This window comes from Pan troglodytes, chromosome 17 (genome assembly GCF_028858775.2).
Source record: "Pan troglodytes isolate AG18354 chromosome 17, NHGRI_mPanTro3-v2.0_pri, whole genome shotgun sequence".
NCBI classification, from domain to species: domain Eukaryota; kingdom Metazoa; phylum Chordata; class Mammalia; order Primates; family Hominidae; genus Pan; species Pan troglodytes.
The window spans coordinates 27,870,183-27,896,088 of record NC_072415.2 but is presented as its reverse complement, the minus strand read 5'-3'; the positions used below and the strand labels follow the sequence as shown (position 1 = coordinate 27,896,088).

The window sequence follows — 25,906 nt, the reverse complement described above, 5'->3', positions numbered from 1 at the left end:
ACCAATAAAATAATTGTTGACTCCAGAGAAAAGAAAAATTTGAACTGGCAAAGAAATAAAATCACTGCATATGCTTAGCTGTAAGCAATATTTAGCCATGAAAATATAAACAATGAATATTAAGAAAATTAGAAAATGGTATTGAGAGCTTAGTATAAAGAATTGTGCGTGTGAGAGGAGGGTTATATAAGAGATGAACCTTCATCTTGCAGCGTAGGAAATCAATAGAGAAGGTCTAAAATGAAAAAAACAAGCTACAGTAGTGTATGCATACAAGCATGGAATCGAATCCCACAAGCACAGAAAAGAAATGAAAGGGGCTTTTGCTAGGGAGCAGTAATCAGCTGTGAGAAAGAGAACTGGGGTTTTTCATTATAAACCTCACAGTACTATGTACTTAAATGTTTAAATTACATATAAAAATAAATACTTAAGATTTTAAAAGATAAATAGAACTATTATGTGATATAGCCTAATGAATAAGAATCATATTTACAGAAATGAAAACTACTTAAGGGAAGGAAAATAGGAACACCAAGCAAATATAAGCATTGTAAGGCTTTTTTTGTTTTGCTTTTAATTAGGAAAAGTTCCTTTCCAACTCTCAGGATCAGCACCTATGGTCCATCTGACCTGTAGGTATGTCTCATTAGTAAGACAAAACAAACAAACCAGGAAATTTAAATACAACAAAGTTATCTAGTTAATTCACTTGGGACAGGGAGATGTCCTAAAACAAAAGTCCTATTTCTTGACTGTCATGAAGATACCACACTTACAGGGGGAAGGTCCATTTCCATTTGATGACAAGGATAGCACTGAAAGATTCAGCCAGCATTTAAAAGGATGACCTTCAAAAGACCAAAAAAAAAAAAAAAAAAAAAAGCCACCATAACAACATAGGTATACCAGTACCTACGTTTTTCAACTGGCAGAGAATAACATTTCATGTAGTTTTATAAGCTAAGAAAATTGGTGTCCATTCTAATGAAAATCAATTATTCAAGCTTATAGAAAAATGTTAGAGGCCTTATAAACTAATCAGCAGATTTTTAAATTTTAGTTAAACGCTCACCTGCAATATACTAGGTATAGACAACTGTGCTTTCTAGACGTCCCATTCTAAACACAAAGATAAGGTCCCTCCTACAGGCCCACACATTAACAAAATTCATTCAGCCATAGATGAAATGATGGAATAATCTTAAGGATTACATTTATAAACACATGTTGTGCATAACATTTGCATACAAGATTTCTAACTTTGGCACTATGAGAATAAATAAATTTCTTTCTGGGTCAAGAAAGAAATTCTAAGCAAACACATTAAACAATGTTTTTCTTTGAGATAAAAACAAGCTTTTAACTAAACAGTAAATTCTCACATTAAAAATATAAGCCCAGAGCTAACTCCAAGACAGTTCCTCAGACTTTCCCACAATCACTCAAGCAGTACTCCCTTCTAAGTCCCTCCCTGTCCCTGATTCATAAAACCCTGCTTTATGCAGAAGCAGACCTACTTGATTCCTCTATGACACTATCAGCTACTTCGGGACAAGAGGAATGTTCATTCATTCACCTTTCGCCCTTTGTCCTATGACTCTCTCAACACTGGCTTCTCTGGCCTAGTAAGACCTAGAGGTGGATGCGGGCTCCAGTTTAACATATGACCTCATTTAATCCTCAGAACCAGCCTGTCAAGTAGGTATTGTTATCTCCCTATTACAAAAGAGACAACTGAGTAAATGATACATCAAAAGTATATTCATGAATTTGGGAATTCCCAAAGGTCTATGAGTATATTTCTATTTAATGAAAGGTTCTTCATCAGAGCTGATGTATCATTCATTTATTCAATTACACTAAGTAAAACACCACTAAAACTCCATTAGCGGGGAGCTCATCTGCAGATGTAGTTACCAAGTGAGTCAAATGATACAGTGAAGAAAGCACTAGTTCAAAAGACAGATCTGCTCAAAAAGAATTCAGATACTCACCTGTATTAGGGGTTTCCACTGGCTACCAACAATGTGATGGGACCTGGATTTCTGAACTGTTGCAGGAAGTCAGGGACCCTAAACAGAGGGACCAGCAGGAGCCGAGGCAGAAGAACATAAATTGTGAAGATTTCATGGACATTTATCAGTTTCCAAAATTAATACTTTTATAACTTCTTAAGCCTGTCTTTACTGCAGTCTCTGAACATAAATTGTGAAGATTTCATGGACATTTATCACTTCCCTAATAATCATCTTATAATTTCTTATGTCTGTTTTTACTTTAATCTCTTAATCACGTTATCTTCGTAAGCTGAGAATGTATGTCACCTCAGGACCACTACTGTACAAACTGATTGTAAAACGTGTGTTTGAACAATATGAAATCACTATACCCTGAAAAGAACAGAATAACAGCAATTTTCAGGGAACAATGGAAGATAACCATAAGGTCTGACTGCCTGCGGGGTCGGGCAGAATACAGCCATATTTTTCTTCTTGCAGAGAGCCTATAAATGAACGTGTAAGTAGGAGAGATATCGCTGAATTCTTTTCCCAGCAAGGAATATTAATAATTGATACCATGTGGAAGGAATGCATTCCTGGGGGGAGGTCTATTAACGGCCGCTCTGGGATTGTCTGTCTTATGCAGTTGAGATAAGGACTGAAATACGCCCTGGTCTCCTACAGTACCCTCAGGCTTACTAGGATTGGGAAATTCCAGCCTGGTAAATTCTAGTCAGACTGGTTCTCTGCTCTTGAACCCTGTTTCCTGTTAAGATGTTTATCAAGACAATATGTGCACAGCAGGACATAGACCCTCATCAATAATTCTAATTTTGCCTTTGCCTTGTGATATTATTGCCCTTTGAAGCATGGGATCCTTGTGACCTACTCCCTGTTCATACACCCCCTCCCCTTTTAAAATCCCTAATAAAAACTTGCTGGTTTGGGGCTCGGGGTCATCATTACGGTCCCACCAATATGTGATGTCACCCCCAGAGGCCCAGCTGTGAAATTCCTCTCTTTGTACTCTGCCTATTTCTCAGACCAGCCAACACTTAGGGAAAACAGAAAGAACCTACGTTAAAATATTGGGGGCTGGTTCCCCCGATACTGAACAGAGTAAAAGACTGGAAGCTCTATTCAGCTCTGAAACTGTTTAACTTAAGGATCCTTCTACTCACAGTCGAGTGCCATGTAACCCAGGAGTCACAGTGTACACTTACTCAAATCAGGAACCGTCAAAATTACGAGGGAAAATCCTTGAAGAAGGCACCATGTTGGATACTGACATACCACGTCTCACATAGTCCCACTGAGCCCATTTCCTCCTCCCCAACACCTTTAGTCACCTTCCTATCAGGATGAGCCCGAGAGCAATATTTAGGTTGTTTTAGGGATCATGTTGTATGAGAAATACAGCTTAGACATTCAATCCAGTCTCAGCCCAGCGATATGCTCATGCTGTGAAACACAGGCCAAAGAACATCAGGTTTACCTTGTCCAACTCATTCCAAAGTGCACCAAGTAGGCATGGTAGGGCCACATCACCTCCCCATCTTTCCGGCTGGTATTTCTCTCCTTGACACAATTGCCTTTGAAAACATAAATAACCCAGAGAAACCCACAGCTCCTATAAAGTAGGTGCTATCTCTCTGTTACCAATTTACAGATGCTGACACCTATAAAGAAAAGCTTCAGCCAGGTGCAGTGGCTCATACTTGTAATCCCAGCACTTTGGGAGGCCAAGGTCGGTGGATCACTTGAGGTCAGGAGTTTGAGACCAGCCTGGCCAATATGGTGAAACCCTGTCTCTACTAAAAATACAAAAATTAGCAGCGTTTGGTGGCAGGTGCCTGTAATCCCAGCTACTAGGGGAGCCAAGGCAGGAGAATCGTTTAAACCCAGGAGGCAGAGGCTGCAGCGAGCCAAGATCGTGCATCACTGCACTCCTGCCTGGGTGACAGAGCAAGACTCCGTCTCAAAAAAAAAAAAAAAAAAAAAAAAGAAAAGAAAAGCATCTCAGCAGGGCACAGTGGCTCATGCCTGTAACCCCCTCAGCACTTTGGGAGGCTGAGGTGGGAGGATCGCTTGAGCCCAGAAGTTTCAGATCTTCCTCAGCTGATATAGCAAGACCCTTATGTCTATTAAAACCAAAATTAACCGGGGATGGTGGCACATGCCTGTGGTCCCAGCTACTCAGGAGGCACAGGCAAGAGGATTGCTTGATCCCAGCAGGTCCAGGCTGCAGTGAGCTGAAATCATGCCACTGTACTCCAGCCTGGACAACAGAGCAAGACACTATCTTTTACACACACACACACACACACACACACACACACACACAGCTTATCCAGTTCTACCTAATAAACGTAACAACAACGGCGAGGTGTGGTGGCCCAACCCAGCAATCCCAGCACTTTGGGAGGTAGAAACGGGAAGACTGCTTGGGCCCAGAAGTTTGAGACCAACCTGGGCAACACAGCAAGACCTCATCTCTATAAATAACAATGAACAACAATAATCATAATGAAGTAAAAACAAAACGCTAAAATTGACTTAGGGATGATAAAGCAATGCACAGGAACTGTCAGAGTCCTTGGGCAGTGGGGCAGCATAGGAACAAGGCAATGTGGGGAGGCAGGTCATCGCTACCACATGGCTGTGGCCTCTGGCAAATCTCTTTCAGCTTCAGGGTTCTCACCTAGAAAACAGCATTATTATCTGTACGTTGTACAGTGGTTGTGACTTAACAGAGATACTTTACGTAAAAAACTTAGCAAAATGCCTAAAGAAGTTGTTCAATAAGATAACTGTAATAATGATAATCTTTTACAAATATTAAACACCTCCTCGAAATACCTAGTGTTCCTAAGTAGAAGGCATCAGCACCACTTTACAACAGACTAAGAATGTCAGTGGATAGACTAGATATTAAAGACCCCAAAATGCCAAATTTCTATATTTCAAATAATGCTACCTAGGTAAGTTATTTTTAACAGCTAAGCCAGTTAGAAAATCCTGCAACAGAAGATCAGTCCTTTCTTACAAAGCATTTGTTGACCAGGCACAGTGGCTCACACCTGTAATCCCAGGACAGCTGGCAGATCTCTTGAGCCCAGGAGTTCGAGACCAGCCTGGGCAACATAGTGAAGCCTGGTCTCTACAAAAAAATACAAAAATTAGCCAAGCATGGGCCGGGCGCAGCGGCTCACACCTGTAATCCCAGCACTTTGGGAGGCCGAGGCAGGGAGGTCACAAGATCAGGAGATCGAGACCACCCTGGCTAACACGGTGAAACCCCGTCTCTACCAAAAATACAAAAAATTAGCCAGGTGTGGTGGCGGGAGCCTGTAGTCCCAGCTACTCAGGAGGCTGAGGCAGGAGAATGGCATGAACCCGGAAGGCAGAGCTTGCAGTGAGCCGAGATCGTGCCACCACACTCCAGCCTGGGCGACAGAACGAGACTCTGTCTCAAAAAAAAAAAAAAAAGTAGCCAAGCATGGTGGCGCAGGCCTGTAATCCCAGCTACTGGGGAGGCTGAGGTAGGAGGATTGCTTGGGCTGGGGAGGTCAAGGCTGCAGTGAGCTGTGATAGCCCCACTGCACTTCAGCCTCAGTGACAAAGTGAGACCTTGTCTCTTAAAAAAAAAAAAAAAAAAGCATTTGTTTAACATTTTAAATAACAAAAACAAAGCTTTATCTCTCTCTCTTAAGTAGTATTTCTCTAAGTAACTCTTATTCTCGAATAGTTCATATGTAAATTGACATTACAGCTATGTCAAATAGGTACCTATTATATTTAGTTAGTTATTTATTTTTATTTATTTTTTTTGAGATGGAGTCTTGCTCTGTCGCCCAGGGCTGTAGTGCAGTGGTGCGATCTTGGCTCACTGCAAGCTCCGCCTCCCAGGTTCATGCCATTCTCCTGCCTCAGCCTCCAGAGTAGCTGGGACTACAGGTGCCCCCCACCACGCCTGGCTAATTTTTTGTATTTTTAGTAGAGACGGGGTTTCACTGTGTTAGCCAGGATGGTCTCGATCTCCTGACCTCATGATCCGCCCGCCTGGGCCTCCCAAAGTGCTGGGATTACAGGCGTGAGCCACCACACCCATCCAGGTACCTATTATTAATTTTTAAAAATACTGTTAAAAGAGTTTAAAGAAATGTAATATGTGGACAGACGTCTCTGAGTGTTTACAAAGAAAAAAATAACACAGCCTCCTAAAACAAACAAAAGATATATTATATCCCCTATAATGCTTCAACTAAGCCCAAACATTCCTTAACTTATGTTGGCTCATAAGAAAAGCACATTGTTTTACAAAGACCACAAGTTTATAGACTCAACTGTCAGGAAAAATATCCATAACAATTCAAGCAGCTCCAAATCAGAGCTTCTAATTCATATTAACGATCTGATAGTTTTGCTGGCACATACCGGAGGGCAATTCAAAACATATAATCAAATGATCAGATGACCTTATATTGAATAAATTATTTCCAAATACTTTTTAAGAGCTGTTTGCATTCTGGACACCTCCCTTTCCGAATAAGTTTAAAGCCATGTCTCCAGTGCAGCTGAACATACCTATCTTGCCAGGAACCATAAATGTCATATCATAATGCACTGAATAGATGAGGACGATCTTGGTCAGCATACAATTCTACTGTTTAGTCAGGGGTATATAAAAAGTCTTCTAGGCAAACTGCAATCCCATACTAACCAATGAACTTTTTGTTTATAATTATGATTCCTTTTATAAAAAGAGACCATCTTATTTTAAATTTAAAAACGGATGCTTAGGCTGGGCACAGTGGCTCACACCTGTAATCCCAACACTTTCGGAGGCCAAGGTTGGTGGATCACTTGAGTCCAGGAGTTCGAGACCAGCCTGGGCAACATGATGATACCTTGTCCTACAGAAAAGTACAAAAATTAGCTGGGCACGGTGGCACCTCCCTGTGGTCCCAGCTACTCGGGAGTCCGAGGTGGGAGGATCGCTTGAGCCCTAGAAGCGGAGGTTGCAGTGAGCCGAGATTGCACCACTGCACTCCAGCCTGGGTGACCAAGTGAGACCTTGTCTCAAATAAAATAGAAGTTTAAATCAATATTCTAAGGTCATTTATCCCTTTCATTTTATTTCAGAAATAGGTAAATGCAGAAATTCAATCTGTCACTAACAAAGTTACTTTGTACCATATATTTTTTGCGGAGTAAAATTACCAGTTCCAACTTTAAAGTTTCTGAAGGATGCTTTCCCCATCTTTAGCCCCTCCCTTCATCTAATACAGCTTAGTCATAACCACCAAAGCCAAATAATTTTTAAACCTAGATCCTTCCTTCCTTCCCTCCTTCCCACTTACTCATGTATTTATTTATTCAGACTCAGGGTTCTACTGTGTCATCCAGCAGTGGCGTGAACATGGCACACTGCAGCCTCAACTCCTTGGCTGAAGCCATCCTCTGACCTTAGCCTCCTGAGCAGCTGGGATCACACAGGTGCCCGCACTACCACAGCTGTGTTTTTTTTTTTTTTTTTTTTGGAGAGACAGGGTCTTGCCATGTTGTCCAGGCTGGTCTCAAACTCCAGGGCTCAGGCCTCATACCCACTTTAAAATCAACACATCTGTCCGGGTGTGGTGGCTCACGCCTGTAATCCCAGCACTTTAGGAGGCCAAAGCAGGAGGCTCACTTGACCCCAGGAGTCTGAGACCAGCCTGCGCAACACAGGGAGACTTCTCTCTTTCAAAAGAATTGTTTCGGCCAGGCGCGGTGGCTCACGTCTGTAATCCCAGCACTTTGGGAGGCCAAGGCGGGAGGATCACGAGGTCAGGAGATCAACACTATCCTGGCTAACACAGTGAAACTCTGTCTCTCCTAAAAACACAAAAAATTAGCCAGGTGTGGTGGCACGTGCCTGTAGTCCCAGCTACTCAGGAGGCTGAGGCAGGAGAATTGCTTGAACCTGGGAGGCAGAGGTTGCAGTCAGCCGAGATCGTGACACTGCACTCCAGCCTGGGTTACAAACAAAAAAACACTAGTAAAATTCTAAATTCAAAGATTATAAAAATAAGTACCATTTTTTGTTTGTTTTTTGAGACAGAGTCTCGCTCTGTCACCCAGGCTGGAGTACAGTGACACAATCTCGGCTCACTGCAACTTCTGCCTCCCAGGTTCAAATGATTCTCCTGCCTCAGCCTCCAGAGTAGCTGGGTCTACAGGCACGCATAACCACACCTGGCTAATTCTTTTGTATTTTTAGTAGAGACAGGGTTTCACCACGTTGGCCAGGCTGGTCTCGAATTCCTGACCTCAGGTGATCCGCCCGCCTCGGCCTCCCAAAGTGCTGGGATTACAGGCGTGAACCACCGCACCCAGCCTTCTTCCTCATTTCTTGTTAACAATTTTAACATAAACTGACAAACCTGATCACCGAAATACAACATTCAAAGGCTTTAGCAGAAAAAGACTGAATTGCAGTCAGTGAATCAAATTAGTAAAAATGTTTACTTTATCATCATTTTAATCCTGAAAGTGACATTAAGAGTTTTATCTTGTATTAAAATACAGTTTACCTCCCAAAAGATTTTTTTTTTTCTCCTTCCTTTCTGACTGAGAAGTTGAGCAGAGACAGATGCCCAACCCCAGCTTCCACCAGCTTCCTGCTGAAAATCAAGAGCAAGGCAGCCCACCAAGCGGCCCCGGCAGGATTCTGGCCATTCCCCACTACACATGGGTTGCCACTGACTGCTTCATTTGGACCCCATGGTGAGCAACTCCCTCACGCTTGTCTTGAAACACACATGTAATAAGCGTTTAGTGTTAGTAATAGTGTGTTACTAAAATGAAGATTCAAGCTGACAGCAGGGGAGGTGGATTCCAAAAATCACAGTTAATTACCAAAGCCGCTAAGCCAAGTTATTCAAATGTCTTATTACCAAGGTATAGCCATAAAACTTACTGCTCCAGGCTATAATACCTTCAAACTCTTCAAGTTTTAAAGACACATTATACATAGGATTCTGCCAACTGGAGGCTATCTACCAACTTGTGAGTTGTTCCATCATGAAGGAGGCAAATGGTAGGTCACAAGACTCTGGGTCTCATTGAGAAGTATAAAAACTTACCAAGCAGTGAAGGGTATTGGAGAGAGAAAAACAGGATTTTAAAATGAAGATTCCAAACCACTGCCTACCAATTTGGCACAGCAAGTCGGGCAAATACACACTCAACGACAGTCACTGGGGTCAGAGTAAAAAGAAATGGATTTAAATTAAAGATGGAAAGACTTAAATCAGACTTAAAGAAAAACCTCTTGATGTAAATTGCTAAGCACCTACGGGAGATAACCAAATCTACCTGTTACCACTAATCTATCAACTAACAAGCCTCCAGCTAAGCGTTACTGTGCTGATATATATTAGGAAATAAGTACCCAAGGCATAGAAAAATAGCTGACACAGAGAACCAAGCCATAATGTAATATTAATAAACATTTGACCCTTTACCACCTCTAACACGTGGCACCACCAGGAATATTCATCCATGCCTCACCATTCAGGGAAGGTAAGTGAGCTCACTCAGGAAGTGCCACCGTCTTCCAGGTCACTGGTAAGGACAAACTGCCTGCTGCGTCTACCTTCATTCAACAGACCTCGACCAAATCGCATCCGAAAGCCGGCTATGTGCTTGGAACTTACTGAGCAGCTATGGAGTTTGGCTTTCAGGAACTCTGGGTCCAGTCCTTACAACCAAAAGTGCAATACAGGGCGATGAGAACTTCTATTGCTACATTCTCCTAGCAATAAAGAAGACAAACCCCCAGGTGACTCTATTATTTTCTTCTTAACAGTGCTTTACTATAGTATTCAAGGGTTTCCAAACACTTCATTTCCAGCTTCTCTTAAGCATAATGCGTGCCTATTGACTCTCGACTGTGCCATCAAACGTTAAAACAGAACCTGTCGTTTCATTTCTAGCTTTCTATGGCTACCTCTATCAAAAGTTGGGCATGGAGATACCTCAGTCTGGCTGGGGCGGTTGCTCACGCCTGTAATCCCAGCACTTTGGGAGGCCGAGGGGGGCGGATCACCTGAGGTCGGCAGTTCGAGACCAGCCTGGCCAACATGGTGAAACCCCCGGTCTCTAATAAAAATACAAAAATTAGCTGAGAGTGGTGGCTCATGCCTGTAATCCCAGCTACTCGGGAGGTTGAGGCACAAGAATCGCTTTAACAGAGGAGGCAGAGATTGCAGTGATTGGAGACTGCGCAACTACACTCCAGCCTGGGCGACAGAGTGAGACTCTGTCTCGAAATAAAAGAGATACTTCAGTCTGACATACCACAATCAACTACAATGTAATTGGAGGGAAGAGCCGATGTTGGATGGCTATCACACGTGGCTTCACACTGTTCTTTTTCTTCTCTGGCTGGGTACGGCCTGAGGATGACTGCCCTCCAACAACTGAGGATGCTGCAGGAGGACCAGCCCAGCACCTGTCTCCGTCCCCTGCACTGTGTGGCCGGCTCTGCCGATTCTCCCCCGCTTCGGCATCACCTGCCACTTCTTCTCAATCTTAAGCCACTAAGAATGATCAACACCAGACCGTTAAAACATAAACCAGTATGGGCCACTAAATAATTCGTAAATATTTCAAAATGTATTTCAAAACCGACTTTGTATTGTCAAAACATTATAATCTAGCCAGGCCAAGTTTTAATAAACAGTAACACCCATCATCACTACTGGGTAAAGAGCTTCAACAGGGCCTACCTGGACACCAAGTCTAGAGCCTCGTTTCCAATTAAAAAAAAATGGGTAAGCCCCAAATGTGCATTAAAAATTAGTTTGGCCATTTACTAAGAAGTCCTTCAAAGCATTTCCAAGTATTCAGAGTTCCAGTACTTTTCTGAAAGGAAGGGTGATCTTTCTGGTACTGGTTTGCATAATTATGCCTAAAAAATGTCATCTTGAATTTTCAATGAAAAGAGTCTTAAAATGTTCAGGCGAGTGGAGAAAATGGTGATCCGCTGGCGTTAGAAGTTGACAGAGAGGCTCTCAGTACAAACTGTATCTGAACATGTTCCTTACAAATTAAGATCTGCACCGGGGGCTGGGGGCTTTGAGAAAACTAATCACATTTGAATCCGGTCCACACAGCTTGAAGGCGGAGGTGCGGGGCAAAGCGCGGCGGGGAAGAAACACCAGCAACTCGGCGGCCCCCGCCTCGCCGCAGATCACGTGCCCGGCGCCCCCTCCCGCACGGCCGGGGGCGGGATGGAGACGCGGCCTCCCGCGCGCCTTCCGCACTCCCCTCCGCGCCCCAAACCCAGGGTTAGGGGTGGTCTCGGGTAACCATCCCCAGGGCGGCGGGGGGGGAACTGCGCGGGTTCAGAGTCCTCAGCAGCCACCACTGACGCCCCGCCGCCCCCGGCTCCCCGCGCACCCCGCCGGTCCGTCCTGCGGCGGCGGCGGTAGGGGCCGCGTCTACGTGGCGCGGTCGCGGCGAGGCGGGGACTGGGACGCGGGGACCGGGAAGCGGGGACTGGGGCGCGAGGAGGGGCGGCTCAACCCGCGCCGCCCCGGAGGGTCCCGGCCTCCAGCAGGACAGCCCCGGGCCCGCGCCGCCCCGGAGGGTCCCGACCTCCAGGAGGACAGCCCCGGGCCCGCGCCAAGGGAAGCCCCCAGGCACAGACACTCACCGCCAGCCCCGGAGGGACGCCTGCGAGGAGCCCGGCCCGCGCCCACTTACCTGCAGCGGCTCCGCTCCCGGCCAGCGGGCGGCTGAGGGCAGGCGGCGGCTGGACTGCGACGGCTAGGACCCGCCAGGGAGGGAAGCCGAGGGGGCGGGGCCGGTCGGGGGCGCGCGCGGGGTCGGAACGCCCGCAGCCGCCGCTGCCTTGGAAGCCGCCTGGGCCGCAGCTGAGTCGGGCGGCCCTCATGAATGGGACGCGGCGGCTGCGGCGGCCGAGCCGGCAGCTGGCGGGCGGGCAGCGCGCAGGCCCCGCCCCAGCCACGTGACGCGCGCTCCCGGCCGCGCGCCGCGCCCCCGCCGCCGAGCGGCAGGCGTGCGGCTTCTTACCGCTCCCAGTCCCTGGGCTGCGGGCCCGGGCCCCTGGCCAAGTGAGGGCGGGGCCTCGATTTTCTAGTGCCTCGGGCGACAGGAGCCTTACTTTGTTTTAAAAAAAAAAGTTTCTTCCGGTCCCCATGGCAACCCTGCGGCAGGTCACGTGGGACTGAGAGCCCAATTGCCAAAAAGGAATATTAAAGTGCAAAAAAAGTCTAGGGAATGAATGTTTTATAATCCCCTTTTGATCACTAGCAGCACATCTCCTTTGCTTACTTACATCTCCACCAAAAAAAAAAAAAAAATCTATTACACAACTCATTTTTAAAAATATGCCGGGGTTCTGTTGTTGTTTTTTGTTTATTCTTTTTATCGCTGTGTTACCCCGGCTGGTCTCCAACTCCTGGGCTCAAGCATCCTCGCCCCTCGGCCTCCCAAAGTACTGGAATTACAGGCATGAGCCACCGTCCCCAGCATTAAAATATACTTTTTAAGAAATGAGTGGCTCACGCCTGTAATCCTAGCACTTTGGAAGGCCGAGGCAGGCGGATCACTTGAGGTCAGGAGTTCAAGACCAGCCTGGCCAACATGGAGAAACCCCCGTCTCTACTGAAAATACAAAAAACCAGCCGGGCGTGGTGGCGCGTGCCTGTGATCCCAGCTTCTCAGGAGGCTGAGGCAGGAGAATCAGTTGAACCCGGGAGGCGGAGGTTGCAGTGAGCCGAGATGGCGCTATTGCACTCCAGCCTGGCGACAGAGAGACTCCGTCTCAGAAAGAAAAGAAATGGGGCCCGGCGCGGTGGCTCACGCCGGTAATCCCAGCACTTTGGGAGGCCAAGGCGGGTTGATCGCCTGAGGTCAGGAGTTGGAGACCAGCCTGGCCAACATGGCAAAACCCCGCCTCTACTAAAAATACAAAAATTAGCCGGGCATGTTGGCGCGCCTGCAATCCCAGCTACTTAGGAGGAAGAGGCGGTGGAATCACTTGAACCCAGGGGGCGGAGGTTGCAGTGAGCCGAGATTGCGCCACTTCACTCCAGCCTGGGAGCGAAACTGTCTCAAAAAAAAAAAAAACAAAAAAAACTGGATTGCTGGTGCTATATACTATTGGTGCACACTGGTTTTTAATTTGCAGCCTATTCTATTACTATTCTATGATTGAAAGTAATGAACAGAAGCCTATGTTACTTCTATATAAATGCCAGTTAATTTATGAGGTGCATCTTGTGTGTGATCATTTATACAGTGCTAAGGGTACTGAAATAGGCATTTGCATACACAAAGCTGCTCCGTGAAGGATCCAGCTGCAGCCGAGTTTCTTCCCACCAGTGCCTGGTGTAGCTGGGCAGTGCTTGGATTCAGGGAGCAGGCGACCACTTCTTCACTTAAGTTCCTTCTGCTTTTCTGTGAAACTCGATCAAGTTTTGCCCCATCTGTAATCAAGGCCCTACAGAAACATAGGTAGTTTCACTGGCACAAGACCACTAGGAATTTTCCTCATTTCACTGCTTCTCACTTGGCTTCACAAGTAAAATAAAAATTTAAGAGGACTAAAATATCCCCCTCCATATTCAATGGATTTTATAAATATGGAGAAGAAAAATTAAAGCTAGAGAAAGAATTTAATCCTCAGTTTCTACGTCAGTAAAATAAAGATAGTAGTGTCTTTCTTACAGAATTGTTTTGTGGATTCCCCGTGATAACCTATAAAGTGCCTACGTTAGTGTCTGCAACCTGGAACAGGCTGTTAGAGTTCATTTTCTTTCCTTTCTTCCATTTCTCCCACTTAGACTTCTCCTGTTTCTCTCAGGCTATTTTCTCTATCTCTGCCTTGGGAGGGAAATATTCTGCCAAGCTCCCTTCCTTCCTTTCATCATTCAGGAAGCCCTAGAGCTCCCCTCCCTTCCTCCAAACAACCTTGCGTTTGAGACCTCACTCAGAACGATTGGTTCATATTGCTAATATTTTCCTCATTTTCCCGTGTCCACCAGCTTACACCACCACTTAAGTGGTGACTCATTAAATGTTTGTTGCATGATAAATCCCTTCACCTCCTGCCCTAGGAAGTGTGGAGGGGCCACCCCAGGTCCACCTACTCCACTCGAGTGTCAGAGGAAGAAAGCGCTTCCTTCAACTGGCCTCTGACCCACCACCTTCCAGCTCCAAGGTGAGGAACCTCACTCCACTAATTGTCCCCTCTTCCTCAATTCTGGCTTCATTCCTGCACTTGAAAAAGAAGCTTTTGTGGCCCCTCGGTTCCCCCTCAGGCTGTTGACTTATCACACAGCTTCTCTTCCCACCCAAGCTACCTGAAAGAGTTTCAGGTTTTCTCCCATCTTCACAGGGTTGCTCCTCCTCTAACCCTGAAACTGCTCAGGCTAAAGTCACTATGACCTTCTGGTTGCCGAAGAAAACAGACCCCTTTCATGTCCCATGCCTCATGATCTCTGCAGGGCAAGATGCTGTTGATCATTATTTCCTTCTTGAAACTCTCTCCTCCTCTCATTAGTGGGAACTCCTCTGAATTCTACATGCCTGTGCTCAGTGGCTTTCAACGTCTCAACCAGCAAGGTCCACAGTGATGTCAGATTCAAACCCATTATTTGTGCTTCTTCAAACCTGCTCCACCTGAATCTCCTATCCTGGCTGATGGCGCTGTCATCTGTTTAGACATACTTGCCAGAAACCTAGGAGGGAGTCTCATTTCCCTCTACTCCCATGCTGTCTCCATCATTCCTCCTCATTATTCCTCCTCATCATTCCTACTCTTGCTAAGGGAAGTCTTGTCACTCCTGCTCTAGCTCTCTGCAGAGCTACTCTATTGGCCACTTTGAGGGCTCTCCTCTGTTGCACCACTCACCCCTGCTTGTGATTAGGCCCTCGCCATTTCTCTTGTGGTCCATTGTAGGAATATGCCAGCTGGTCTCCCTACCGTCTAGTCCTGCCCAATTCGAAGCATCCTCTACTCTGAATTGCAGACCTGGCCATGGCACAGGTGGTTGGCAACCCATTGTCTTGACGAAGCAAGCCAAGTTCCCTAGCGTGGCATCCAGTGTGCTCCTTTTCTCTCTAATTTTCTATCCTGCTCCTTCTAGTCTGTATGCTTCAGGCATTCCATCATCCCTTTTGCAACAGGATTTTTTTTTTTTTTTTTTTTTTTTTTTGGAGACAGGGTCTCACTCTGTTGTTCAGGCCAAAGTGAAGTGGTGTGATCACGGTTCACTGCAACCTCAAACTCCTGGGCTCAATCGAGCCTCCCACCTTAGCCACCCAAAGTACTGGAATTACAGGCTTGAGCCACGGTAGCTGGTAAGAATAATTTTTCATATATTAACTTCTGTGTTTTTCCTTAGAGTTCTCTCTTTCTTCTTCTCATAAGAATGCACCCAGGCATTCTGCTTGTCTCAGGAGGTTGTTGGCAGAGTGGAAAGCAGAAGTTGTCTGCAAGACATTTCCTTCCTGTCTTTTATTTCCAAAACACCATGCTCAGTGAGGAACCTGTCTCAGTCAAGGGGGAGAGGGCCAGGGAGAAGGCATATCTTTGAGGGAATCTGGAAAGCAGAGAAGGATTTTCTCTAGAATAAGAATCAAGTATCCCCAACCTGGAGTTGGAAGAAGGTGGTCCTATGCCCTCCTGTCTGGCAGCTCCCAGGGGAGGTGATTCAACCTTAGAAAAATAGCTTTGTTATTCCCAGCTTCTGCATCTCTTTCTCTGTGAGGACAGAGAATAGCTAGCATTTTCTGTACCATCACTGTGTGCCCGGCTCTTCTAGTAATTCAACTTCTCTCATTAACACCAGTTTACAGAGGAAGGAACTACGGCACAGAGATGTTGAGTAACTTGCCTCAGATCTCACAACTCGTCAGCAGTGTTGATAGAATTTGCCTCCAGCCCTCCTTGACTCCTAAACCCATATTTTTTTCTTCTCTTTCTAAAAAAGTTATTATTTAGCCATCAAATGAATGAACCAAACCTATTTTTTTTAAATTTATTTTTAGTAGAGATGGGGTTTTGCCATGTTGCCCAGGCTGGTCTCGAAATACTGGCCTCAAATGATCCGCCCACCTCAGCCTCCCAAAGTGCTGGGATTACAGGCATGAGCCACCAGGCCCAGCACAAACCTGTATTTTTAACTACCTCCCACCACCTTCCCTCAATTGCCCTACTGCCCTACCCCAGTCGATGTATTTTTTCTTATGCCTCTAGTCCGCCTTGTACAGATCACAATTATAGTACTTATTATACACATAGTAGGTGCTGAGTAAATATGTGATGAAAAATAAGTGAAGATTTCTATTTCATCTAATAGGCTCAGCTGGGTGTCTAGACCAACTTTCCCTCACTGAAAACAAAAACAAAAATACTGGGCAAAATAATAAAAATATATTCTGGAAGACATCTATAAACTGGCAAGAAATTAAGAAATTGCCCCAGGACAGGGTGAAGGTCAGAACCCAGAGAGGTAAGCCGAGCCCAAAGTCAGCATATGCCTGGAGGATTTTTGCTGAATCTAGTGAGTTTGAATGTTGATTTTTGAAGCCTTGGGAGTTTTGTGCAGCAGAAGTAAAGGTTAGCATGTACTTTAAGTAGGGAGATTAATAGAAGACCCAATAAATATAGAATTGCAAAAGCAAAATAGTAGAATGAAAAAAAATTACTTCTCAAGCCGACCCAGAAACCTCACTAAAGCTGGTAACATATGAACATATAAAACACATATAGGCCGGGTGCAGTGGCTCACACCTGTAATCCCAGCACTTTGGGAGGCCGAGACAGGCAGATCACTTGAGGTCAGGAGTTCGAGGCTAGCCTGGCCAACATGGTGAAACCCGTCTCTACTAAAAACACAAAAATTAGCCAGGTGTGGTGGCGCATGACTGTAGTCCCAGCTACTCAGGAGGCTGAGGCAGGAGAATCACTTGAACCCAGGACGCAGAGGCAGTGAGCCAAGATGGGGCCACTGCACTCCAGCCTGAGCAACAGAGCTAGACTTCATCTCAAAAAATAAAATAAATAAATAAATAAATAAATAAAATAAATAAAGCAAGTCTTAACAAATCTGAAAATTTTGAATGCACTGGCCAGACGCAGTGGCTCACAACTGTAATCCCAGCACTTCAGGAAACCAAATCAGGAAGATAGCTTGAGCTTGGGAGGATTGCTTGAGCTCAGGAGTTTGAGACCAGCCTAAGCAACGTAGAGAGACCTCATCTCTACTAAAAATGTAATAAATTAGCTGGCTGTGGCAGCATGTGCCTGTAGTCCCAGCTACTCGGGAAGCTGAGGTGGGAGGATTGATTGAGCCTAAGAGGTCAAGGTCGCAGTGAGCCCAGATTGTACCACTGCACTCCAGCCTGGGCAACAGAGCACGACCCTGTCTCAAGAAGAATGAAAGAGAGAGAGAAAAGAAAGAAAGGAAAATGTTTATCATACAGACTATATCCTCTGAACACAATGCAATTAAGACAAGAATCGGCCGGGCGCAGTGGCTCACGCCTGTAATCCCAGCACTTTGGGAGGCCGAGGTGGGCAGATCACGAGGTCAGGAGATCGAGACTATCCTGGCTAACACGGTGAAACCTCGTCTCTACTAAAAATACAAAAAAAAAAAAAAAAATTAGCCGGGCATGGTGGCGGGTGCCTGTAGTCCCGCTAGTTGGGAGGCTGAGACAGGAGAATGGTGTGAACCCAGGAGGCAGAGCTTGCAGTGAGCCGAGATTGCGCCACTGCACTTCAGCCTGGGCTACAGAGCGAGACTCCGTCTTAAAAAAAAAAAAAAAAAGACAAGAATCAATTTTTTTAAGAAGTAACTAGAAAAACCTATTTGTTTGGAAATTCATGAGCCAATGAACAGCACTATGGGAATGTGACAACATTTAAATGCTATATATCAAATATTTGATACTATGTATGAAAATATGAGGGATAAAACTGAGCAAGTTGTTAAGGGGAAACTTATAGACTAAAAGCTTATGTTACAAGAGAAAATTGTTTGAAATGTAAAGAGCTAAAAAGTTAGAAAAAGAACAGGAAATTAAAGTCATATAGAAGAAAGGAAATAATAAAGATAAAATTTTAAAAATAATAAAATTGAAAGCAAACATGCAATAGAAAGAACCAACTAAGCCAAACACTGCATTCAAACTTCTGGTGAAAAATGATCAGGGAAAAAGGAGCAGGCACAACACACAATGTGAAGCATAAAGGGAAAGCTATAATCACACATGATGTGGAACTTAACAAAGGTAAAAGAGCTTTGTGAAATTCCAAGAAGCGTAAATTAATAAAACTGAAACTCGAAACTGTCCAAGAACTTGAATCTGTTGTTAAATATTTTCTGCAAAGAAAAATCTAGCTAAAATAGTTTGCCAGTGATTTCTACCAAACATTCCAGTAATAAGTAATTCCAATCTCACACTCTAAAGTATGGAAAAGGAGAGATTATCCCTCAACTTGCTTTATGAAGCTGGCATTGCCTTATACCAAAATCTGATCAGGAGAGTGTCAGAAACAAAAATCCCAGGCCAAAACACTCTTACATATAGACATGAAAAGTCCTGAGCTGAATTTCAACAATGTGAATCCAGCAAGGTAATACATTATAACCAAACGGGCTTATCCAAGAATGCAAGGTTAGTTTAAAATGAGAAAATCAATTAATGTAATTCACCACATTAAAGATTAAAGGGAAAAAAAATCCTATGATGATCTCAGCAGGTTCAGAAAAAGCCTTTGATCAAATGGAGTATCCAACCAGATAAAATTCATAGGAAACTAGGAATATTTTCCTTGAAAAAAAGGGGAGATTTACAAAAGTGTATAGCAAATGTCATAAGTAATCATTGCTTTAAAAAAAAAAAATGAGGGGTCGGGTGCAGTGGCTCACGCCTGTAATCCCAGCACTTTGGGAGGCTGAGGCAGGCAGATCGCTTGCCCAGGAGTTTGAGATCAGCCTGGGCAACATGGCGAAACCCCATCTCTACAAAAAAAAAATTAGCCAGGCATGGTAGTGCATGCCTGTGGTCCCAGCTACTTGGGAGGCTGAGGCAGGAGGATCATTCCAGCCTGGAAGGCAGAGGTTGCAGTGAGCCAAGATTACACCATTGCACTTCAGCCCGGGTGACAGAGTGAGACTGTGTCTCAAAAAAATAAACAAATATTAAAAATAAAATAAAATTTTAAAATGAGGAACATAAGTGTGCAGCCATCTCCACTTCTATTCAGTATAGTACTAGAGGTTCTAATAGTGGAATAAGGTAAGACAAATAAATCAAATATGTACGTATTGGAAAGAAAGAAATCACAATGACATGATCGTATGTGTACAAAATTCAAAAGAATGTATACATAACCTATTGAAATGAATGTGAGAGTTTAGTAATGTTGCTGGATGCTAAAATCAACATGCAAAATTGTTAGCATTTGTATATACCAGTAACAAACAGTTTGGAATGAAATTTTTTTAAAGATACATTTAGAATAATATCAAAAAATAAGCGACTGAGGAATAAATCTAACAAAATATGAGCAAGACCTTTAATTTTTTACTTCTTTTTTTTTTTTTTTGAGACAGGGTCTCACTCTGTCACCTAGGCTGGAGTACAGTGGCACAAACACAGCTCACTACAGCCTCAACTTCTGGGCTCAAGGGATCCTCCCACCTCAGCCTCCCAAGTAGCTGGGACCACAGGCTTGCAGCACCACATTAAAAAAATTTTTTTAACTTGTTTAAAAATGTTTGTGGTGACAGGCTGGGCGCGGTATCACGCCTGTAATCCCAGCACTTTGTGAGGCCAAGGCAGGTGGGTCATTTGAGGTCAGGAGTTCGAGACCAGCCTGGCCAATATGGTGAGACCCCTCCCGCCCCGCCTGTCTCTACTAAAAATACAAAAATTAGCTGGGAGTGGTGGCAAACACCTGTGGTCTCAGCTACTTGGGGGGCTGAGGCAGGGGAATCGCTTGAACCTGGAAGATGGAGGTTGCAGTGAGCCAAGATCGCGCCATTGCACTCCAGCCTGGGCGACAGAGTGAGACTCCATCTCAAAAAGAAAAAAAAAAAAAAATTTGTGGAGACAAGGGTCTCACTGTGTTACCCAGGCTGGTCTTGAACTATTGGGCTTAAGTGACCCTCCTGCCTCAGCCTCCCAAAGTGCTGGGATTACAGGCATGAGCCACCATGCCCAGCAAGACCTCCATAAGGAGAATTAAGAAGCTTCAATGAAAAACTATGAAGAAGACCTAGTTAGAGAAATACCATATTTGGAGATAGATCCAATCTCATAAAAATATTAATTCTCAATAAATTGATCTATGAATTCAATGCAATTTCATTCAAAATAGAGGTTACTTCTTCAAAAGACTCTTGAAGAAAAACAGAGAGGGAGGAATTACCTTTCTATATATCAAAACTGTAGGATGAAAGGCAGGGTCATATTAGTTCAGGGACCAATTAGACAAATAGGCCAATCAAATGCAATAGAAATTCTCACCACACACACAAAAAAAAGTATGTGAGGTAATGAATATGTTAATCCGCTTGATTTAGCTATTCCACAATGTATGCGTGTATCAACACATCATGTTGTACACCGTAAATATACGTAACTTTTGTCAGTTTAATAATTAGGCCAGGTACAGTGGCTCACACCTGTAATCCCAGCACTTTGGGAAGCCAAGGTGGGAGGATTGCTTGAGGCCAGGAGTTCAACGCTAGCCTAGATAATGTGGGAAGACCCCATCTCTATTTTAAAAAATAAAAATAAATAAATAAGAAAATACGAAAATTATATTTTTTATTTTTTAATAAAGTGATTTAAAAAAAAAAAGACAGGGTCTCACTATGTTGCCCAGACTGGTCTCGAACTTCTGAACTCAAGTGATCTTCCTCCCTCAACCTCCCAAAGTGCTGGGATTACAGGTATGAGCCACCACACCTAGCCATTTTTTTTAAATGTAAGAAAAAGCTCAGAAATAGGTTCAACACATACAGACACTTGATGTATGGCAGAGGGGGCAATTCAGAATATTGGGGAAAAGATGGATTTTTCAATAAATGGTTAGGAGGCAGTTGATTATTGTATTCATTTTCATTGCTATAACAAAATACCACACTGGGTAATTTATAAAGAAAATAAGTTTCTCTGGCTCACAATTCTGCAGGCTGGAAGTCCAAGGTGGATGGGCCGGATCTGGTGAAGGCCTTCGTGCTGTAACCTAGCAGGGGGCTTCTGGTGGCAAGAGGGCAAGGGATGCTAATTCAAGTCCTAGCATGGGGACTCCTGATGACCTTATCTAATCTCAGTTACCTCCCAAAGGCCCCACCTCCAGGTACCATCAACATATGAATTTGAGGATTACATTTCCGACACATGAAGTTTGGGGAATACTTCAAACCATAGTGATTATCTATATGGCAAAATTAAATTTAGACTCAACTCAACATCATATCCCAAAATCAGCTTTAGTTGGATTAAAGACCTAAATGAGAAATCAAAATTGTGCTCCTGTCATCATTTCAAGGATATACTTTCTTTTCCACATTTTACCATTTCTGAAATTGTGATTGATTTTTTTATAATAAATGTCAACTTAGACTCCATGATTCGTGATATAAAATTTTTAGGAGACAATACAGGAGAATACGCTATCAAATTCTGAGTGAAAGGATTTATTAAACAAGACACAAGAAGCACTAACTATAAAGGAAAAGACTGATACATTTATCTACATTGAAGTTAGGACTTCTTTAAAAGAGACCATAAAAAGAGTAAAACAAAACAAAACAAAAATAAGCACCATTCCAGGAGAATATATTTGCAACATATATAATCAACCCAAGATTAGAATCCAGAATATATGAAGAACTCCTATGAATCAGTAAGTAAAAATTTTGCAATCAGTAGAAAAATTAGCAAAAGAAATGAAGATGAATTTCACAAAAAATAAGCACAAATGCCCATAAACTTATGAAAAGATATTTAATTTCATTAGTAATGTCACACACATCCATGTGAAGAGATCACCAAACAGGCTTTGTGTGAGCAACAAGGCTGTTTATCTCACCTGGGTGCAGACGGGCTGAGTCCGAAAAAGGAGTCTGCAAAGGGTGGTGGGATTATCATGACTTCTTATAGGTTTGGGATAGGTGTACAAGGTACATTCTTAAGGGCGGGGGGAGAATATTACAAAGTACCTTCTTAAGGGCAGGGAGAATATTACAAAGTACCTTCTTAGGTAGGGAGGGGGGAGAATATATCCTATCAGGGTGGAGCAGACACAAATAACAATGGTGGAATGTCATCAGTTAAGGCTATTTTCACTTCTTTTGTGGATCTTCAGTTGCTTCAGGCCATCTGGATTGTATACGTGCAGGTGACAGGGGATATGATGGCTTAGCTTGGGCTCAGAGGCCTGACAAGTAATCAGGAGAAAGTAAGTTATTCACAATAGTAAAGACTTGGAACCAACCCAAATGTCCATCAACGATAGACTGGATGAAGAAAATGTGGCACATATACACCATGGAATACTATGCAGCCATAAAAAAGGATGAGTTCATGTCCTTTGCAGGGACATGGATGAAGCTGGAAACCATCATTCTCAGCAAACTATCGCAAGAACAAAAAACCAAACACCGCATATTCTCACTCATAGGTGGGAATTGAACAATGAGAACACTTGGACACAGGAAGAGGAACATCACACACTGGGGCCTGTTGTGGGGTGTGGGGGGGGGGAGGGATAGCATTAGGAGATATACCTAATGTAAATGATGAGTTAATGGGTGCAGCACACCAACACGGCACATGTATACATATGTAACAAACTTGCATGTTGTGCACATGTACCCTAGAACTTAAAGTATTAAAAGAAAGATAATTCATTAAGCTATCATTTAATGTGGTTTTCTGTATCTGCGTCTTATTTTAAATAACATGGTTAAACTGTTTTATGTGTAATACCAAATTATACGTACAACAGCTTATCTACTGTTAAATTTTTTTTAATTTTTATCAGCTGTATTTATTGTATAGCATTTGTGCATTAGATCATGTTTTCAAATCTCTGTGACAGTTTAGTTTATCTGAAATGCCAGAAGTTAATCTTACCAGATTTGGGGAGAAATAAAAAAGGTTTTTGGTTTCTGTTTTGTTATTGTGGAATCTCTCAAATAAATTAATTGTTAAAAAAAAACTGCAATGAGATACCACCACACACCCATCAGAACGACTGAATTTTTTTTAATTACTTAATTTTTTTTTTTTTTCAGACAGTCTTGCTCTGTCACCCAGGCTGGAGTGCAGTGGTGTGATCTTGACTCACTGCAATCTCCACCTCCCGGTTTCAAGCAATTCTCGTGCCTCAGCCTCCCAAGAAGCTGGGATTACGGGCCTGGCTAATTTTTGTATTTTTAGTAGAAACTGGGTTTTGCCATGTTGGCCAGGTTGGTCTCCTGACCTCATGTGATCTGCCTGCCTCGGCCTCCCAAAGTGCTGGGATTACAGGTGTGAGCCACCATGCCTGGCCAGAATGGTTAAAAATTTTAAAGTTGTTCAATGCCAAGTGTTGGAGGTGTTACTAATGCTAAGGTCATGCAGTGATCAACCAGCATTCAGGCACATCACTGGTTCAAATCCAAATCGTACAACTTTTTTTTTGGACAGAAAGTAGAATTTATTGGTGAGTATTAAGAGGGGGCAGCACAGTGGAAGCCCTCATGAGTGCAGGGCCCACCACTTATCCAGAGGGCCACGAATGGGGATGTACTTGACCCCACAGCCATCTGGGATGAGCCGCTTCTCAGCCACCATGTCTTCAAATTCATCAGCATTCAACTTGGTGAAGCCCTACTTCTTTGAGATGTGGATCTTCTGGTGACCAGAGAACTTGAACTTGGCCCTGCACAGGGCCTCAATCACATGCTCCTTGTTCTGCAGCTTGGTGCGGATGGACATGATAACTTGGCCAATGTTAACCCTGGCCACAGTGCCCTGGGGCTTTCTTTCCAAAGGCACCTCACATGCCTGTTTGGAGCCTACATTGGGGTAGTGCAAGGTCAGAGACATGAACCCCCATCTGAAAGGCCTGTCTCCAAGGTCCCTTAGAGCAACCCATACAAGAAACAGGCTGCACACACTACCAAGGAAGCTGCTGTTTCCAGCCATTGCACATGTACAACTTCTTAAAAAAAAAAAAAATCTTTTTATTTAAGAGATGAGATCTCCCTATGTTGCCCAGACAGGACTTGAACTCCTGGCCTCTAGCAATCCTCTTGCCTCCGCCTCCCAAGTAGCTGGGACTATGGGTACCCAGAGTCAAACTGTAACAACTTTAGAAAACAGTTTGATATTATCTAGAAAGTTCAACGTGCACACACACAGGGACCAGTAATTCCAATGTTAGGTACATGCCCTCTAGAAGTTCTTGCCCAAGTGCCCTCAAAGACACATACAAAAATAGAACAGCATTGCTCATAATTGCAAAGAAACAACATGAATGGCCACCAAAGGTGGAATGTATACTTAGATTGTGGTGTAATCATATAATGAAATCCTACTGATTTACATCAACATGGATGAATTTCAAAAATAAAATCTTAAGCAAAGAAACATCACAAGATCAAAGCATGACTCTACTTACTCTATTCCAAAAATGATATACTGTTTCAAGATAAAAGCATAGGTGATTACAACTATAAAGAAAAATAAGGAAATGACAGAAATTGCAGGAAAGAGAGAGACAGTGCAATCCGAATTAGGTGTAAGTCTGGAGCAGGGGAATGTGCTGTTTCTTGGCCTGTGTGATGGATACATAGGTGTTTGTGTGTATTATTATTTCACAATAAAAACTAAAATAAATGAAGGATAAAGGAGAATGAATTAATACATACACACATCTGTATTTTTTTAAAACGTTATTGTACTCCTATAAGCTCTGTAAATTTCCGTTCACACTTAGAAGACAAACGCAGTGTTCTTTAGAACTTTCCTATCGCACTGCAAGGAATGGTTTTTCAACAAGGCACTGCAGTTTGTCTTGTAATAAATCTTTGTAAAAGGTGAGGAAGAATAAGTTACACAAAATGGGTCAGAAGTGCAAAGAAAAACTAGTAGAAACATGAGGACTCTTCTAATAAGTCACTCACATATACATAGCCCCAAATCACTCCATTTAGGTTTGTTTGCTTTTTTATTTATTTATTTATTTTGAGACAGAGTCTCCCTCTGTCGCCCAGGCTGGAGTGCAGTGGCACGATCTCCGCTCACTGCAACCTCCCAGGTTCAAGTGATTCTCATGCCTCAGCCTCCAGAGTAGCTGGAATTACAGACCTGCACCACCATGCCTGGCTAATTTCTGTATCTTTAGTAGAGATAGGGCTTTGCCACGTTGGCCAGGCTGGCCTCGAAATCCTGGCCTTACGTGATCCGCCTGCCTCCCAAAGCGTTGGGATTGCAAGCGTGAGCCACTGCACCCAACCTGTTTGCTTTCTTTGAACTGGATGGTTATCATTCTTAGTCCTGGGCACAAAGATTCTTCCAGTTGGTCAATGGACTTTCTTATTTTCACCGGTCATGTGCTGCCAGGTCATAAAACCAGGGATCTTGAAGGCCAAGGTACGGAACCGCAGCTGCGGCAGAAATCCCCTCTGGAATCTTGTCCTGTCTGAATCCCTCGGGTCATGGGCAGTTCTTGTCAGGGACAATTCATTCCACGATTAGGCAGGGCTGTTGTTTTACTCAGCAGGCCGACCTATCTAAGGAGACCTGCTTATAGACTCACTCTGAAAATCATGATCCTGTTGGAGAACACACTGCCTTCCATAGTTTAAAACCGG

The 25,906-nt window shown here is 43.7% G+C and overlaps 1 protein-coding gene and 1 non-coding gene across 5 annotated transcripts in view; both read right to left on the bottom strand.

The window, feature by feature from the left end:
* The window catches only part of LPIN2 (lipin 2), a 103,227-nt gene extending 91,201 nt beyond the window's left edge, over window positions 1-12,026 (bottom strand). Inside the window, exons 1-3 of one of the 4 annotated variants that reach the window (XM_063795535.1) lie at window positions 11,757-11,933; window positions 3,499-3,595; window positions 1,998-2,075 (exon numbers count right to left, since the gene is read on the bottom strand). The gene's annotated coding sequence lies outside the window, so the exon portion shown is untranslated. Of the gene's footprint in view, window positions 1-1,997; window positions 2,076-3,498; window positions 3,596-11,756 lie in introns of those variants that run through there. The other 3 variants (XM_016933402.4, XM_063795536.1, XM_016933401.4) reach the window with 3 other exon arrangements.
* Window positions 12,027-24,154: 12,128 nt separating this feature from the next.
* Window positions 24,155-24,288, bottom strand: LOC112206294 (small nucleolar RNA SNORA70). Its single transcript, XR_002940528.2, has one exon. It is a non-coding gene; the product is annotated as a small nucleolar RNA SNORA70 (small nucleolar RNA).
* Window positions 24,289-25,906: the final 1,618 nt, after the last annotated feature.